General features: G+C 36.2%; 1 protein-coding gene across 4 annotated transcripts in view; it reads right to left on the bottom strand.

Moving 5' to 3' along the window:
- LOC126863736 (nephrin) overlaps positions 1-19,907 on the bottom strand; it is a 486,143-nt gene that overhangs the window by 208,810 nt on the left and 257,426 nt on the right. The window lies entirely within an intron of this gene.

Raw genomic sequence — 19,907 nt, 5'->3', positions numbered from 1 at the left:
GAAAGACACGAGAACGCGCGTTCGATGGTTCTCGGCTAACATTGTGGGTATTTGCGATTGCTCGGAAAAACTGCACGCGGATCGTTAAGATCCGAGATTAATTGCGTACGTATGCACGGGAACGCGATGGTGAATAATTTCTAGCGCGTCTATACGGCTATGCAAATCGCGGTTCGTGCACAAGCCAGGGCAAACTGTTCGAAAGTAATTCGCCAATAAGAATAACAGCTCGGAATGGCGGATATCGAAAACACGCCATCGGCGAACGTCCCGCAATTTGCATTTCTGATACGCTCGCGATACACCGCGCGATGTAGCGCGGCAAAAAAAGAGATGAGAAATTGGAAACGGTTACACCCCCGATGTCCCCCCCTGCCCCGGTGTAATATTTTACAATGCCTCGCCGGGGACAAGGTGTTCGAAGTCTATGCACGTTCGCAACACGGAGAAGAAAAGAAAAAAAAAGAGCTTTGGTTTTAAATGAGAACAGTGCCTCTTTTCGATCGCGTTGCCCCTCTGTTCGTCTTCGCCGGTAATAGACCGTATGTATTTTAAAAAATGATTTCCATTTATCTGTTGACGCACTTGGTGCACGGAAAATGGATATCAAGTATGAAATATGAAAATTGATTTTTCGTTCGACGTATAAGGAAGTGGAGGTTATAACATTTCGAGTAATAATTCGCCCTCTTCCTAAAAAGGAGTCGTACTTCATCGGTTCAGCAACGGAATATAAAGGAAAAAGCCCATTCTCGAGTGTTGCTCGTGTTTCTTGCTGGAAACTTTTTAAGAGCTCATTTTTTCTCGTTCTTTATTTATTCTCCCCTCCAGTTCAGTACATTATTACTCGGTCCCAATATGGCCGTTTCGAGGCATAATAAACGGAATTTTCATACTTTCATGTCTCTTCTGTTCCGTTCTTAGTTAAGTGCGCACGTGTGTGTTCAATTTTTACAGGATGCACCGCGGCCTCGTTCAGGCAACATTTTTCGCGCATACATCGCCGAATATGAGGCGCGTGAACGGAGGAAGAAGTATCTGGCAAACTATATCATTTTGGAGTCTCAAGAAGGAAATGAAATGTGTAACGACTCCTTCTGAAACGCCGCGCCCTTAATAAGTTCGTCCCCCAACGTCCTTATTTTGTTTGTTCACGAACTTTTCTACCCTGAAGGCTGTATAATAAGGTGAACTCACATTTATATTAGTAAAATGTCGCGGTGTAACACAAAATTACGATACGCAGAATTGTACGAAGAAGCTCAATTTCACTTGAGATTTAAAATATATTTCCGATCGAATAAGATAATTGACTCGCATTGATAATTATCATCGATGTATAAAGTATCGAAAAGATAAATAATAAGAGCGAAAGAGTAAGACAAATTCTGACGTTGCAAATATTTTTCTTGAAATTATACACAAAAATACTCTAAATTATTTCGAAACATATAGACAAAAATTCGAAATGATATCGCAACAAAATTGTTAAAGCATCCATCGAAAAAGTATTATTAAAGCATCGTATAAATTACACGTACAACTACTAGGAATAATTTTGGCCAACGACGCCTACGATTTTTAAAGCGTCTTAAATTTCGTACGCGGCGTTTCACGGAAAAGGGCCATCGCTTCACTAAACGGTCGGCGACAAAAATTGGAAAGGTCTACGGTGTGCTTATGCTAAAGTACCCCCATTGGCACGCGGCCAAACAGTGGTGGCGACGATTGTTTTTGCATCGAAGGAATCGATTCTCGCCCTCGAACATCGTAAAATCAGAACGGCTGCGCCCGTGCAACCACGTGTCATCGTTCCAATCACCGTTTGCCCTTTGAATTTGGGAGCATTCGAAGAACAAAGGCATGGAATCGTTTAGTGTCATCAGCGAAATTGGAATGAGAGGGGCGAGCGAGCAAAAGTTTCCAAACGAAACGATATCACTCGACGTCAATAGGCTGGATATTTATCGAACGACAACTTCGAGTAGGGGTTAAAACAAAATCATTTAATACGAATAATACGATATTCGGTTATTGCGTTTATGCAACTTCATCGCTGACATTATGATTTATGATTATGTTTTAATTGAAAATTCCGAGGAACGAACGTATCGAAAATGTTAAGAATATAACAGGGGGAAAAGACAAAAGAAATGTTTGCTCTTGAATGGAATAATTGGGTCATACGCGATCACAACAGTTTATGAATTAGATTTTATAATTTTCAATTAATTTTAATTACATATATAATCTTAACTTAATTTTGGTTTTGATTCTACGTTTTATAATCGTATACACTTTATACGATTGTCTTCATCGTAGTGAACATAGAATATTTATTACAATGCACTATTGTAAAATCGAGTAATTCAGCTTAAACTATGGGTCATTTACGACTCGAGTATACCAGTTGTAAATGGAATATTGACGATATTTAATTCAAACGATAATCACAATTACTAAAATATTTCCTCCTCTACATTAAACACTTCGCAGAATCAAATACTTCATTCTACTTAAAAAAAAAAAAAAAATGTCACGTATACGTTAATTAATTGAGAAATTCCTGAATATAAACATCTAACTCGAATTGCGATAAGGAAGAAATGTTACTCGGGTTAAAATGCAGATTTCGAAGAATCTGCAAACAGATCTCGAAAACAAGTTATCAGAAGCACGCCATACTTTATCTCGTTTATTGCGAATACTTGCGTGCTCCTCATTGGAATCTCTAAATCTCGATATGTACTTCGACGTTACCGGATTCCTCATGAACCAGTTACCGTGGGTATTCAACTTGACAACCAGTCGTTACAAGATAGAAACGCGTGACCAGCTTGAGAGTCATGACCAGCAAGAGAATGATGAGTACAATCGTCGTTATGTCTGTCAGAATTGAATATTTCTAGAAACGCATTATGTCTCCATTTTTGCACGTCAACTGTTAGTGGTTTCTAACTTGAAAATTACGCATAATCGCTGCTTTCTGATCATTATTGACGTTCGTATAATCATTTTCTTGCAGCTGTACAATATCTGAGGATAGAAATTTTCTAAAATTACATCAACTAAATATACAGATAGCTGCATCATTCTTAGAGTAATAAGCTGAGAATTGCTTTCTGGGTAATTCGAATCATAAAGGAAACACGTTAAATAAACGAATGATAATACAACTGTTTGAGTCAATTTCATTTTAAGAAACTCATAAAACTTCGAAATTTTATACATCAAGAAATCTTCGATTTACTTATTCGTCATGAATCTTCTTTCATTTCCAATCATCCCATCATAACGCAGCGTAAATAATCATGGCATCATACCTTTAATCTTTCACTATGAATTAAGCAATACATGAATGAAACCTCGGAACAAGAACACAGAGGAAAAATTGTGAAGCAGGGAAAATAACGTAAAATGAACCCTTTGTGTAGGTATTCGTTTCGCAAAAATGTGTATATGTAATTCAAAGTTACAACCGACGTATAATTCAAGTTATATAAACGAACAACCATACAATTTTTCAAGCTACATTAATTTTAAAAAGCTGGAAACCGAAACAAATTCAAAATGCAATATACAAAGGATCCTTTGATCCAGACGAGCAGAAATCCTTTTCCATGTCAAGTCACCCTTCGTAGTACACCATGTACATCCATAAAACGATGCCTTTAATCTCTCACGATGAATTTAAGCCATGAACGAAGGCGCGGAATAAAAACACGTAGGAAAAAATTGCAAAGCAGAATGAAAATAGCATCGAACGAACCCTTGCCGTGTGTCATTCATAGCACAGAAATGAGCGTGCAGGAGAACGCGCAGAATAATGCGGCAGCATGTAAATAGAAAGTGTAGCCGCAGAGGCTGGGAACATTTTTAATCGCGTTAATTAAATACCCTGAGCGAGGATCGAACTCGTATTTTGGTTTTAATGCAACTGCGCTGGCCTAATGGAACGAGAGAGGCGAGGCTGACAGCAAACATTACCAGGCATTTACATTTCAATGGGAACCGACGTGGCCCGTTCCTTTAATTTTCCACCCTCGTCCGCCTGTGTGTTACCCGTGGAAGTTTGCAAGCGATACATTACACACACATACTCTCTCTCTCTCTCTCTCCCTCTTTCTCTCTCTCTCTCTCTCTCACTCTCTAACCCTTTCATCCATACCCATATTCCCTTCAACAAATAACGTGTCGATACACCTTACGCGAAATTAGCAACAACGCGGTCGTACAGTACCACAAACGATCGAAGTTTGCAAACGACACTCTGGCCGTGGATCTATGCAAACAATGCAAAGCGCACGACGATACTGGTGAACACCTTCGATATCGATGGGACCACGTGTGCTGAGCTGGCCTCGATAAACACAAAAGGTGCTTGTTATAATGCGCTCGAACAATGCTGTAAATACTGTACTACCAAATGAGATCACCGATTCGAGTGACTGTTGCCACAGGCTGTTTTCCGAATTGTTATCAGGATTTAATGATGTAGATTTACGTGTCGATAACGGCGTGTGAATTTTGGTTCATCCGGAAAGTGAAATATTTTGTTAATACACGGTTGACTGCTCAGAAATGTGCTTAGGGAGGTTTGTGTATATCATACATATAACAATTTATGTAACTATTAAAAGCTAAGATATAGAAAATTCCGCGAGAAAGACCAACTTTCTGATTTAGGGCTATGTAGAAATACTTTAATACAAGATATTTATTGAAACGAGAATGTGGTAGGATTAAGTTAGAAAGTAAGAAATTTTGTGATTTTAGAATTGTATCAATAGGAATCGGAATCCTTTCGAAACGAAGATTTACCTTTTTCCTTTTACGGTTTAGATTGGAAGGATTTGCTTATTTATGAAAAGATTTCTGCATTAAGTACACGTATTCCGTAACATCTCGCGTTCCGTTAAATCTCGCAATGGTAAGCATTCGTCGAAGCTTGTCCCAAAACTCGCCAAGGACTGCAGATTTCAACGGATTACGGTACACCTTCATATTCCGTTCCATTAAAGAACGAAATCCGAACGAAGTTGAATCGATTCTGTGCTGCGCCAAAATCCAACCCCCGAATTAGCCCAGATTAACGAAATTTCCAACTTACCCACTTTCTTCGACTTTTCAAATCCTCCTTTTCCATCGTTCCACTATTGCATGCCTCCTTTTTCTCGGAATAAAATCATTCCGCCAAAAAAAAAAAAAAAAAAAACAAAAACAAAGAAAAAGGAAAAACACGTACAACAAAGAACAACTTCAACTTTTTAAATTTGTTCTCTCGGAAAGAAGTTCTGGTGCATCAACTGCTTTTAACGAAAGCCCAGTATTTGCTTTCTCAGATTACCTACTTTAAGCTACACCTGTTCATTTTCGTAGTAAAATTGCTAATATATCAGAATATTATATACGCGATCAATTAATATCGATCTTCTTATTTAATTGCTTACTCGGACTCTGTTTCGACTTCTCGCCAAATTCAACAAGTTCAACTTACCACAATTTAAAGACGATAACTAGAATTCTCTCAAATACTTCGTTCTTGTCGTTATTAAAATCTAACTTCTTGGACACCCCGTAGAGTCGAGTAAGATTTCGCCGGAACACTGTGCACCTACGGCTAGTTAATGCATATGTAAAAGTATGCACACCCCTCGACCCCTTTTACTCGTATTAATACGCGTGGATGAGGACCCGTGCCAGTGAAGAAGCCTCTCGAATTTGAACTTTTATTTCGCCCCCCTCTAAATTAGCACGATGTCGTTTACCATGACGACAGATGGTGGCCGAGGGATCCCGTAACTCTCAATGACGCTCATTGTGGACGTCGAAATGAGAGAGGGTAGATTCAAAATTCGTCGCTTCTCGAGAAGGGTAAGGGACGCACAATTAGCTAGCCGTTAGTTGGGTCGTTTCTCACACTGGCAAACGACTTGACGATCGAACAACACGTCGTCACTGCGCTGATAAATTAATCAGAAGTCTGTCCCTACGGAACACGAAGTACAGAAATTGATAAAACAATCTCTTTCTAATTGATTGTTTACAGTAGCATCAATTACTGATATAAGTTAAAGTGATATAAGTTGGTAGTTGAAATCGTAAGTTACCTTTTGGAGAAGAGGAATTGATATTGAAGTATAATCTGGCAACAGAAAATTTATCACAAAAGAAATGAGCACAGAAAGAAGACTAAAAAGGAAACACCCAACAGATCTCATAAAGGATATAACCTAACAAACACGAAGATGGTACCCCGTTGGGGATAGCCACCCACATAATAATCAAACAGCCAAAAAATTTTACCAAATGTCCAAATCGGACAAATTGTGAATGTAAACAACTAAATAAAAAAAAAAAAATGAAATGGTCCACGGTATATAACTCGTGTACCGTACGTATCACGTGTTACCTTCCTGTTCTGTTTTGCTCTCATGAAATGTTTCACGGATGAAGTATATTTGATATTGAATTATTAACCAAATATACTGGGTACTTTAAATATACCAAAAAATTAGCTCCTTTTCAAAAGCACATCGAACTAAACTAAAACCTAGTCTGCACATTCAGACATCTTGGAAACGACAGCAAGAAAGAGCAAAATCACTGCATGTTCGCCTCGATCCATCCACGCAACACGTTTTAACTCCATTTTCCACTCGCCGTGTTCTAAATCTAAAATCATGTACCATATGCCGACAACCTGGTAGAAAATGGAAGAGAAAGGAAAGAAGACGAGGAAATTTAGCAGATGGAGATTCCTGTGTCCTCAGGCTGGTCGAGTGTATGGGTGCAGGTTGCATCTGGCGACACTGAGCCTCATAGAAGCACCCCTGAAGCAAGAATTCAAGGTTTCCGGCGGGCCTCAGGCACGCTAAGGCATCTTCCGCGTTCCCTACAACGCTGCAACGTCTTCTTTCCGGCTGGTTAACTGTCGCACGGAAATACGACCAAGTCTCTTGGCACGGACGAACTTCGTCGGCATCTCTACCGGAAAACCGCTGAACTCAACTGCTTCTTCCCTTCCGTCCAGGATTTATCGTCCTTCTTTATTAATGATTTATCTTCTTCTCGTCTCCTCGAATATTATTCTTTCTTAGAACTTTGGCATCGAAGAAACTTATAACAAAATAGAATATTCAATATGTGTGTGCTGGAGAACTCGTGTATCAGTTTGATTTCTAAAATAAAAATGGGGACACACACTGTCGTAAGTATTGAGACGTTTATTCTATTCTGTCTTTTATACCATAAGGCTCATATGATATGAGTGAATTAAGAGATTTAGAATTGTTTAGAAAAAGATTTCAGAATAAAACAATTAAAAGCTAAAAACACTCGAAAGCTTCTATTTTTTCCAAATGTCACGAAATGTTCAAATGCTTATGGTCGTTAGAGTATGAGGAGGATACAGAAAAAGAACAAATATTATATTTTAATCTTCTACCCAGTGAAATTACTTTTTCATATAGTTGAAATGAAAGTATGTTTTAGTATAGTAGCTAGTCTCCAATTTGTGCAACATAAAAAGATCTCGAATATTATGTTACACAAGTATACGTACAGCAGCGAACTAATTGCAACTTTAAGATGTACCCGGCGACTAATGTTTTGCATTTAATGCCAGTTTAACATGGATCGCGTGAGTCAGAGAAACTTATTCAGGCTGATTTGTATACTGGCATGAAGTAGTTGAATTAGTCGGACCATGTGAATTCATTTGGCTAGAGCAGTCAAACTGCGGGCAAGTTTATTTGCCTGAAGCAACCAGAAGGTTAACCTACAGAATCCCTCGTGCACTCGTTGACCCAGCTTTTATAACTATCTTCTGTATGAATGATGTATTTTGCACAATTTTTACGAACGTCATATTGTAAATGTCGCTCAAAATATGTTTATTTGCAAAAAGAAAAACATCTGCAAGTATTCCTGTTTTTAGTCAAGTTATTTTAAGAATATTTTTATAATTACGCAGTCTCTGCTTCGAATATTTTCATAATATAGAGTAACAGATATAATAAAAATTAATTTGTTACTTTTATAACACACTGAATATAATTATAGATCCGTTCTAAAGTTAAATATCTTCTTACTATTTTGGAGCTTCAAAGCGAGGCATTAAAAAAGATTATGATAATTTTAATAAAATACAAATTTCGAATATAACATTGGAACGCAAAAAGTTTTTTCTTTTTTATTTGAAAAACGATTGAAAAGGAAGATTGTCATATTCAGTGATCTGTAATTACGGTAATGTAGTACTTTTCAAATGATGAAAATACCAGGCAAATTATGTTTCTTTCGAAAGCGTTGTCTAATTTCTCTGCATTTTAACATACTGAAATTACAACGCCTACTAAAGCATAACGCTTCATCGGTTTCGGTATTTATATTGGAGAAAATTCCAGCGCATTTTAATCATAACTATATTCCTCAACAAAAATGAGCTGTTTAACGGTCGTTTAATGCGAACGACACGCAATCACTGGTCGTTCAATTTTCCAAAAACGTGTCGATAGAATCTCACTGGCTGCCGCGAGCAAATTAATGTCTCCTCCACGCTGTGCTGCAGGTAATTAACTACCAATCAACTAATACGACCTCGAAAGTGTGACCCGTTTTCAGATAGGCCCGATGCCGCGTTGACATGTAGGTATGGCATTTCATAATGAACATTCATGATTTCGCAAAATGCGACACGTAAAACTCATATCTGCTGTAATTTCATTATTAATAAGATCACACGGTGACCTTTTATAAATAATACATTCTTTTAATAAAATTACTTTTCAATGAATATTAAACTAAGTTCAACTTTATTACTTGTAAATCATCTTTTTTTAAGTGATAAGTTGCAAGATTGCTAAATTATATCAGGTGTTAAATTTGTTTCACGTAACTCTGTGGTTAAATGTATCATGATTATTTTATTTGATCGATCATTGTTTGATTAATTTTTTTATTTACTTTTCATATTTCTTTCACTGGAAGCCATTAGGAATAGTATCTATCTTTACTTCTGCTGATTCTATCATTATTCACGACTGTTCATTTGTAGATATATTTTTCCATAATTTAATCACAATGTTTGATTGGAAATTTTCCAATATCTCGCCTGACTTTTTTTTTTATAGATTTCCTGTTACTAAAACATTTTCAATTTTGATCAATTAATAAAACGTATAATCTATGCTCGAGGGAGAATATTCAGCGAACAATTTCGTTAAGTAACAATTGCTAGAATCGTTACGCAATTTCTTTTAAGTGATTTTAATTGATTAATAGGCAGCAAAAGTGGCTATTTGTATGAAACGTCTACGAAATAACATTTAATATCTTCTAATGTTCATAATACCAATAACGATCATGATCAGATTTTCTCATCAAACGACCTCGAACGAACCTCGATTTGAGAATTAGACGGACTGAGATAAGTTCGATCGTATGTTTTAATAGAACGCCTTTGGCGAGAAACGCGAATGGTGAGATAACACCGTCAGTATTAACCTCGACGTGACATTCAATTACCTTCACACGATCTTAAACGACTGCTGTACGACCTCCAATGACCTTAAATAACCTCCAACGATCGACGATCCAATTATTTCCAATAATCTCCACCGGTACAATTATCCTTGTATTTTTTATCTCGCTTTTTCAACGCTCTGATATTTCTGCTACATTCTATTAGCTAAATTCTATTTTTAAAAATGTCCGAATTTAAATACGATAGTATTTCCAATTTCGCAATGTTCTACGATTTCTAAAATAACACTTTATCCTGAAGATAATCCACGAGCCAATTATTTTTGTTAAATTCCAAATTCTTCAACAGAATGTTTAGTATCGCTGAACGATTGTTTGAATTAATCGTATGATTACTTGCAATTTCACACAACATCCGACGATTCCTAATGCAACTGCACGCTCTGAAAAACATCACGTATATCAAGTAATGGATCACCAAGATCAGGCATCAGTCTCCATCCCTCGGAATTGCCATGGAATTTCTGTTTCTCGCCGGATTAATTAACCGCTATGCCAGACCGTGTTTCTACCTTTTGTTCACAATCGAAGATCGTCGCGCGGAACGATGCTGGGAACGACACCGAACCGAATAACAACACTCTTCTTCGCTAATCGATCGACGATCCATTTGCTCTCAGTGACGCCTAGTAATACAATTACGTTTCAAGCATCTCCCAGCTTTTGAAAATTTTGATATTTCATGGTCGCTTAGATTTTATTAAAACATTTTTAAGATCGAGCACAACGCGTTTCCCAATTTCGCGCTGTTCCACGATCCCTAAAACGAGTCAAATTTTATGCTAAATCGGTTGATTTGACAAAACTAAAAGACAGAGAAAATCGATGAAATTTGATACTGATTTGAAAGTGTGAAATTGCACAGAAAGCGCATATGTAAAAGTAATATAAAATATCCAAAATCTAGAGCTCTGTAATATTCGATACCTGAAACAATTTTCTAGATAGGATGTACTTTTTCCATCGTATCATCGAAAGTACAAGCTTGCAGAAAAATCTACGGTCAATTTGTCGCGAGATAATTTCGTCGCCCTCGCTCGCATCAATCAAAACTTCATTTTCGTTTCCTTCTAATAAGAAAGAAAGTCCTGCAGACGCGTCGTCAAATGCGCTAATCGTTCATATAAACGAACGTCCTTTTTGTAAGCGACGAAACTATCGCGCGTCAAATTGTCGCAAAGAAATGGCCTAGAGACGAGCATCAGTCGAGTGTTTCGGCATTAAAAAATTTTAAATGTCAAAGAATGAAATCGTCTTTGGCCTGTGAACGGATCAAATAGCATTTTATTATGAAAATAATCCACGAGGCATCCGTGCATCTTACCCCGATGACACAGTATTATGGCCATCCCTTTCCAACCCCCACAGATACGTAGCGGCGTGTGAAAACGCGTTGTATTCTACTCGGCAAACTCGACGACTCTGTTCGTCGTCGCACCCTCTCGCGAAAGAAGGGGCGCGCGATTTCGAGGCGAAGCTCCATCAGCGCCGCTTCGTTGGGGCTGTTTGCACCTTGCGTCGAAAGGAGAGTCAGGGCTGATTGCGTTACGAGGAGGTAAAGTGGAAGGGACCTCTTTTTGACTTGACCTTTATTCCAGGCGAAATTGACACCCGGGAAATCCGTGACACGGTTAGCTGTTCGCGTCAGCCGGGATACGTTAAACGAGAGACCTGCTGACAATTTTCGTCGGGTTTCGTGAACAGATTTGAGAGTAGAATGCTTAGGGGGGATGAAAAAGATTTTTATCCATTTTTCTAAATTTCTTGAATGTGACGCGTTCATGGAAAATTTTAATGCGTACATTGTATAATATAAAAAATATTCAAAGAAGAATTGCATGGTAATATTTAAAGGGAAAAATATTTATTTAGCTTCTATTTCTTTGTTCACAAAAATATGAATTTGCATAGATATCGATTGACTTTCTTGGGACTTGTATTAGAGAATATTACGTGACTCTTTTTGATTTGTGTGCTGAAGATCTAACGTGGGGATGATTTTTGTTGTATTTCTGCTTTGTGCTTTTTTCTAATTGTTATAAGAATTCCATACCTATTTGGTACAATTTGTTTACATTTCTATCAATTTTGTTTGATTATCGTAAAACACTTAACAGTGAAATATTTTAAATCCTATGATAGAAAGGAACTGTTTGCCGATCATGTGTTAGACTTCATAAATCTTCAAATTAACCTAGCATTTTCCAGTCATCATTAACGTTTAGTTATTGTAAAACGTTTAGGAGTAAAACATTGGAAATGCAAAAATTACAACTACCTTTTTCTCGTTGATCTTGAATATTCTTAAATTTTATAGGAATTTAATAAAGGAATTTTAAATACCCAAATTAAAAAAAGAAAAAGAATAAACTGTGAAACAATTTTTTTGTACCTTCATTGCTGTTATCCGATATCCAATAAACGTTAGACCGTAAGATAGATCGGTATTATTTTTCTAAGCTTTACAAAACGATTTGGATCGAGGATTTTGAATTAATAGAGAGAAAGACACACGTCAGTTCAGCCTCGAACTATTCGAAATTCCTATTTCGTTACGTTTTCCGGAGGACGCGCTTTTATTGAGTTTTATTTAATATTTCCTATTTTCCTGGGATTCCGCGTGGAGTTTACAGCGAATGCGATTGAACGAAAGATAAGTGGAAAACGGGCTGAAGTTTGAAAATGTTTAAATTACCGTAAAAACACGCCGTCGTTGAAATTCTTTTTTCCATCCCTTTTTTTTTTTTTTGTTCCTTAAAATCGTATTTGCGGAAGTTTTTCCGGTTTCTTATTTAATATATGCTACTTATTGCGCTCCTAACAAGACGTTGTCGCTATTTTCCAGGGCTTTCGGAAGGGGATTTGGCGAAGAGATTTAAATTGAAGGATAGGGGAATAAAACTCGAAAATCAGATTACGAAAGAAAGACGAGATTGCAATTTTTTCTTCTCATCCTCTTAAAAAAAGCTTTTCTTTATACGTTGTAACTTTCTCTAACAACGTTTCGCAATTCTTGACTATTTTTTTTTTTCAGCCAATTTTACTGATATACGATACTTAAAGTTTTATTTTTGCCTACATATTTTCTACGCCTAGTATGTACGATAGCAAATTAAAATCTATAAGAATAAGCTGGATTTATTGTTTCATTGTTTGCATGGAAAATCCAAATATTATTATTGGAAAGCGTAGGAAGGACCAGCTGGATCGTTCTACGGAAAGAAAATCAGCTTAAAGGTTTTCCATCCATAAATTGAGTAGATCCACTTTACTGTACAATTTTATTAACAGAATTTCTCAAACATAAGGGAAATCAAATCTGAGAATATACGCGATTTTCATAATTATCCAAATTGCAATTTTAAACCTTTGTAGAATATGTTACGTAGAAAAAAAATTCACAGAAATATTTTTCTCACGATATATATATATCTGTGTGTGTATGTATATTCGCCTATTAATATTTATATATTATATATATTTTCTGAATTCCATCGACTTTCAGTGGATGAAAAAATAAATATTTCTTTTGCTAATAATTCTATTCAAAGAATAGTTAAACACGCGAAACGATTTTGTTTTACGAAGCTTCCGACCTTGTTTCGCGAAGGTGACTACGTGACTACAACACGAGGATGAGGCTTAAAGCTTCAGGACATGGATTAGGGATAGTGGAAAGACTTCCTCGTCTGTACGAGTAATCTAGGAGAAAAAGGACAATTTGTACGAATACATGTACCCGGGCAATGGAACACATTCCTCTTACAAGGGCTTATAAATTACTAATTGCGAAGAAATGTGAGATACAATTCTCCCAGCTATGCTGAACCAACGAAAAGTATCAATTTCACGTTTTAATTAACATTCTTTTCTCCGGTGGAAAAATTGTCCGATTTAAACGTCATGGGATTGGATTTCTCGTCGGAAATTTTACTTTCTGACATTGCCATTTGCGATGGTATTCGTTTACGATTTCTATATAAACAAAGAAATTTGATTTTCAATAAATAATCCCGAATAAAATAGTATTCGATGATTAAAAATAAGAATTCCAATAAAATTTTAAGAGATCTCTGCGCAATCATAATTTGTGAATATTGGCGGCTGAATTCTTTCAGACGAGATCATCCGATAACGAATAAAATGATCCAATGATTAAACAAAAAAGCTTCAAACGAATTCCCAGAAATTTCAACACAATTACAAATAAAAAAGATTAATTTCGAAATAAATGATCAGAGAAAAGGCTAGTATTCGCAGAAATCGTCCAACAATAATAATTTCTATTTGTAAATTCGATACGAGCATAATTACAAAAGGTATCTTTCAGCTACCGCAATAATTTCACTTCTTTTTACAAATAACATTTATATCATTTCATACAGAGAATACAGCCAATATCTATGTACTATATTTCAGTGGAAAATCGGCAGCGACTATCGTCGTGTCTCTTCCTTTTCCACTCTCCATTCGAATTTAACTTACCATGTAACTTTCGACGTTTAAAGCGCGTGAACAATGCAGTCACGTTCAGTTTAATCGTGTATCGAGAAACAACGGCTAATGGTGGATTTTTTTTAGCACAAAACGCGTTCTCTTGTTCGTGCGAACAGATAAGGTAAAAATATCCTCGTGGTGGCTCGCGTCGTCGGTCAAAGGCCTGTCAGGGACAAAGCTGACAAAAGAATATTTGATCCTCCTCGTTTGTTTTCTCCCGGCGATCTTTTTGTTGAAATTCATCTAGGTTGAATAGACGATGCATGCTCGACAGGGATGTTGAAAATGTTGGCATATCGGTGACATAACGATTTTGATCGCCTATTCTATTTAGAATATCGAGGCTCCACTGACATGGGATTTGTCTAAACGTTCACGTGATTGTCCCTGCAACTGTATTTTAATGTAATAAATTCTTATACAATATTTACTTTCATATGTTGAGGCTGACTGATAGAATAACGAGTGCATGAATTTGTAATAGAAAAATATATTGAAATAAATAAAGGTAAAAGTATAGGTATAAGTATAGTGTATGCTGATCCAGATCTTCACTCTTATAGTGTTACAATACAATAGAAGAAGCTGTGATAGGGAGCACGTTCATATATTTATAGCAAAGCACATTACCAAAAAGTTAACCTTGTAGCTCTAGCTGAAGCCTACAATAGAAACAGCAATAGAAATCTACTTATAGTTCTTTTGTTTCTAAACCCTGTAAATCAAAACAATTTATATTCAAGGGCACAATAATATGGACCTCTCGTTATTTCGAATATTTTTCTTTCATTCTATTCTATTCTCTTCATAATAGCGGTCTCTAGGTCACGGATATACAAAAGTAAAGACGTAGAGTGTTTCTTCAAGTAATTACTTTAACATGATATTTATAATCCAAGTAAGATAGCGTTTTAGAGTTTTCTTTTGTTCAGATTGACAGCTTCCTTTTTATCTCGGAGCATGTTTTATTTACAAGAGGATTTTGAGTGTCTATCACAAAGGATAAATATACGGTTCTTATTTTTCTATTTCTAGAAGATCAGAAATTATTGAATATACTTGACACGAAGATGATAGAAAAAATCTGCACACCAAGATACTCTCTCTTATTATTCTTACATACAAAAATGTACCTTTCAAGACTACTCCTATCTCGGAATGTTGCTTCAAATTTCTCGAAACATTCTCCAAATAGAAAGCACTAATTTCTCAATAAATAACACTCGCCAATGAAACAAACTATTTTCCACGAAAACACGAACGAGGAAAGGGTGGAATTGTTTTTTGCGGAAGAGTCGAGCAAGGTAAATGGAACGAGACGATCGCGTGAAGATTGATTAACAACGCAAAGCAAGCCTCGTTTAACTTCTTCCATTGGCCTTTTGTCACGCGTTTGCTCTGTCAAATGGAAAGTCCTCGTCTGGCCTCTCGAGCGTTCTCAGGTGTATTGCCGGCCGCGTGGATCCGTCCATTGAATCAGCTCGTCATTGCAACCGTCCCGTCGGTGACGAGCTTCGAGAGCTGTAAAGGTACGTTTCATCCCCTTCGTGTATACGCATCCCACCAACCCTCTTGGTCATCACCTGTGACGATGTCGTTTAACACGTATGAATCTCGTTCTATACATTACTATCCAACTGAGAGTAGAGTTACAGATTATGTATTGATAGTAGATGCCGTTTGCTGTGAGCTTTAGTGCAAATTGAAAGGAATTCTTTGGACGGACACGTACAGAATAGACGTTTGGTAGAAATTTCACTGAATTCACCTGAAACTCGCTATATACCATTTGGGCCATTCCATAATTAACGAGGCCATTTTTAGTATATTAAATGAAAATAGAAAATTACTTGTTAGTACTAGATCAGTGATGAAATTTCTCTCATATTTGTAAGAGTTTCGTATCTTCTGTCCTTAAGCGTTTTTCACTCTAATTTTATAAAACTCTGACAGAGACAACTTTTAATATTTTGAACTCAGCTGTCAGAGAAACTGCATTATTACACTGTAAGAGGTGATTACACTATTGTTTATCTGCAATTCTAAACGAATTTTTAGATAGTTTCGATAGCAAGATTTCTCTGATTCCCAATGACACGATCTTAACGACGTTCGATATTTTTCACGCGACTTGATCCTAAATGAGACAATTTAGACGATCAATTTTGATCTTCAAATGACTGAAGGTTCTTTGTGACCTTCGAATCGTTTGGAGTGCTATTAACACAATTTCGTCACGCGTGTCTTTTAAATGATTTTAAGTGTCATTAACACGATTTGCGCGACTACTCGCGATCTTCGTATGATCTTAACTCTTACTAACACAGATTCGATTAGCCTTGTAACCTACAGGTCATCTTAGCTTCCATTGACATATCATATGTAACCTTATGACTTGCAAATGTACTTGATTCCCAATATCTCCAATGGCTTCGGTATCCTCCATCTTAGCATGATGCAATGTGTATTTTAACTTATAACTTGTCAGAAGTTAAACATGGTACCGTCTAAGAACTGGAAAATTACATTTGCAAAAGGGCCACTAAATTTTACTTTGACTGTCAAACTAAAATAACACTTAATTAATTTTAACAAGGTATAACACTATCAGTTTGAAAATTAATCATAATCTATGCATGTTGCATCCTGATCGATAAATATGAACGACTTCGACCATAAGATTACGTTTCCATACTATGGTACATTTTTCAACTTATCGTCGATGTGATTCGTTCCACGTTCGCAATTCATCTTAATTTCCCTGATTTCGTATTCGGTTTCAATTCCAACGCCGCGGTTCCCACTATCGGTATACCGTTTACAGAAAACATCAATTATGGAAACGTCTAATATGTGAGATATCGATTATTCGAAACGCTGCCTGTCTGTTAGCTGCATGATCGTAGAAATTAATTCACGTGCCTCGATAAGGTTTATTCACGCGTCAAACCAGGAATAATTGCCTTCCGATATTTCGGTTTTAATATTATAAATCGGAAAGAACATAACGGTTAATTAAAGGAAGACGAAAAAGCTGGCCATATATTACTTTAAATAGCCATAAAGGCGTATTCTAATAATTCCACGAAAGCATACACACGTATACCACGTATACACCTACACACATACCTATTACACGTATTACATTTTCCCATCGTCGATATTTAATCATGCATTTTTATAACCAGAGTTAATTAATGCACGAAGTGCAATAACTTATCCGAAATATATATATATATATATATATATATATATTTCTTAATAAATAATATAATAAATATAAATATAAATTAATAAATATAATAATAATATAAATATACATATTTTTTAAATACTATTTAATACACCATCTTTTTCGAGACCGTTTGGTGAAATCGAATCGAACGGAGTACAATTAACGAGGAAGAAAAAGGAAGATTCGCATTTCATAAAAATGTATGAAATTAATAGTGTACAGTCGAATTGATGTAGTATGTACACGAATCTGGATCGTTCTGCACGTGTGAGCGATTATGCAAAACAATATGTTCGTTGCTTGTTCCAGGAGATCCGCTACTCGGTGGTGTTTAATTTACGAATAAATGTTCGACAAACGAATCCACTGCCATTTCATATGCTCATCTTCGTTAGTTCCAGCCAGCCAAATATTTGCATATTTTTTGCGCTGAGAAATTGCATGAAACAAAAGTTCTAGAACAGAAACCCAGCGTTTTAGATATTTTACGATAGAGATATCCTAATCGATCACAGAATAGGTTTCAATAGGTTTAGAAATCGAAGAAATCTATTTAACGCTTTCTTTTTCTCCATGAGAAAATCTAAACGCAGCAGCGTGCAATTTGCATATTTCATAAAAATTGAGAAATCACGATATCTAGTTAATTGGCAATTCTAAATTTTCTTTCATTTACTTGTAAATCTGACTCGAGCATGATTAAGAATATAGTATTTCGTGATATTTTCGTGTATGAAATATTTTGCTCCTTTCTTCTTCTGTAATGTTTATCAACTGTGGACTAACAATTTACTTTTTACAGTAAATTGAACGGAAATAAACGCAAGATCGCGCGATTTCTATAAATACGATATTTAAGTACTCCGGTATGCATCGTGGTGAATTTTCAATATTTTCCATCGGCTCTCTTTTTCCCCTCTTTTCTTCTTTTTTACCTTTTTCGCCTCTTTTTTTCAAACGTTGCAACGGTTTACCTTCACAGATCTGTTTTCCGCAAAAAGTCGACAAAAATATTCGATTTTATTGCCACGCTATTTCCACGAGATAAAATCAAATCAGCTTTGACAAGATCCTTTGATTTATTATAATATTTGCCTAATAACGAAACTGTATCCGCTTTGGCTGCCTAGTTAACGCATTCAACGCCATCATGTACACCGGTAACCGACACGGAAATTTCCGTTTACGCCTCGTCAACCATTGCCGATCATCATCCTGATAGCTGTGATATATTTCTATGATATATTATTATTTACAATTGCAATTTCATGTCTATTTGAGTAACAATGGAAATGTTTAATAACGAAGGACGGGTATAATACGTCATGTATTGTATCTTGCCGAATTCAATAGCTATAAATTTTGAAATTTGTTTCATTCTTTAATACAACGTCAAACGTGCAGCGTGACAGAAAAATCGTGTGAATTATAATATTTTGTGAAAGGGTTTACTGGATTCCTTTGATTTTACCGATTCTTGTAGCGATTGCATTTTCATTAAATTAAATTACTCGTCGAGTCATTCAATTCCAAACATAATAATTCATAAAAATCTGACAGGATAAAACACATAGATTGTAATCTAAGCCCAAACAGCCAACAATCTATAATAATAAGTGGTGGCGGATAATTTACAAAATTATTTGCCATCATGGAATCTGTTGTGTAGATTAAGATAGACACATTTATACTTTCTAATAATCAGTTAAAATGAACAACTTTTTGATGAAAACGAGATAAGTGAAAGATATGCTTCAGTAGCAAGAAATGTGTTTAATCATTATCCTCGTGCTCGTTTTGCTGAGCATAAAATATCACAAAATATAATATTACAGGAAACAATTGCATGTTTTCCACCACGCGGGAAAATGTAAAAGACTCGCGTTTAAATTTTTGAAAGCAGCAGAAGAAAAGAATGGCGTGCAAAGTTACCCGCACACATCGACGGTGAGCCGGCCTTGAAAAACGTGATTCGACAAGCGACACGAAATTAACCATCGAGAAGAAAGGTACGAAGAAAATTATTGCTGTTACATTGCCTCTTTGTGACTTTCGTGTCGGTGTCACACGATAACGCGTGACTTTGCGTAGACCTTGTCTAATATGATATGATAATTAGGCGAAAGAAGTTCGCGAGCTTGCAACTTACACATCTATCACAAATGGCCAGGGCGGAAATAAAATTTGCAACGGTATAGACCGGCTGTTGAAACAGGATTAACAAACAAACGTACTACGACGGAGTAGAACCAGGCGAATAAACAACCAACTTTTTCTCTTTCTCCATTTCTCACCCTTTGTTCTTTCCGTTTTGTGCATTTCCTTTTGTCTCGACCCCTTTTTCTTCTTCTTCTTTCATCCGTTTTTTCGGCGGTCAAGCTAGGTTGGAATTTTCAATTTCGAAATGTTTTATGATTCACTTTTCTGCTGTGGCTTGAATTTTGTTTAACAAAGTTGTTGTAGAGGTCGTTTAGTTGTTTGAAGTTGTTTTGGAACTTCTTTGTTTTGCACGGAGTTCCTCTAACTTCACTTCCTGCGTGTGCTTTCCTTTCAATTTTATGGCGCACTTTCATCGTTTTTATTAACATCTTTTCTCGTTTTAATCTACTTTCGCGATAAATAACAGCAA

The sequence above is a fragment of the Bombus huntii genome, chromosome 3, assembly GCF_024542735.1.
Source record: "Bombus huntii isolate Logan2020A chromosome 3, iyBomHunt1.1, whole genome shotgun sequence".
Lineage (NCBI taxonomy): Eukaryota > Metazoa > Arthropoda > Insecta > Hymenoptera > Apidae > Bombus > Bombus huntii.
This window is presented reverse-complemented; position numbering and strand designations above follow the sequence as displayed.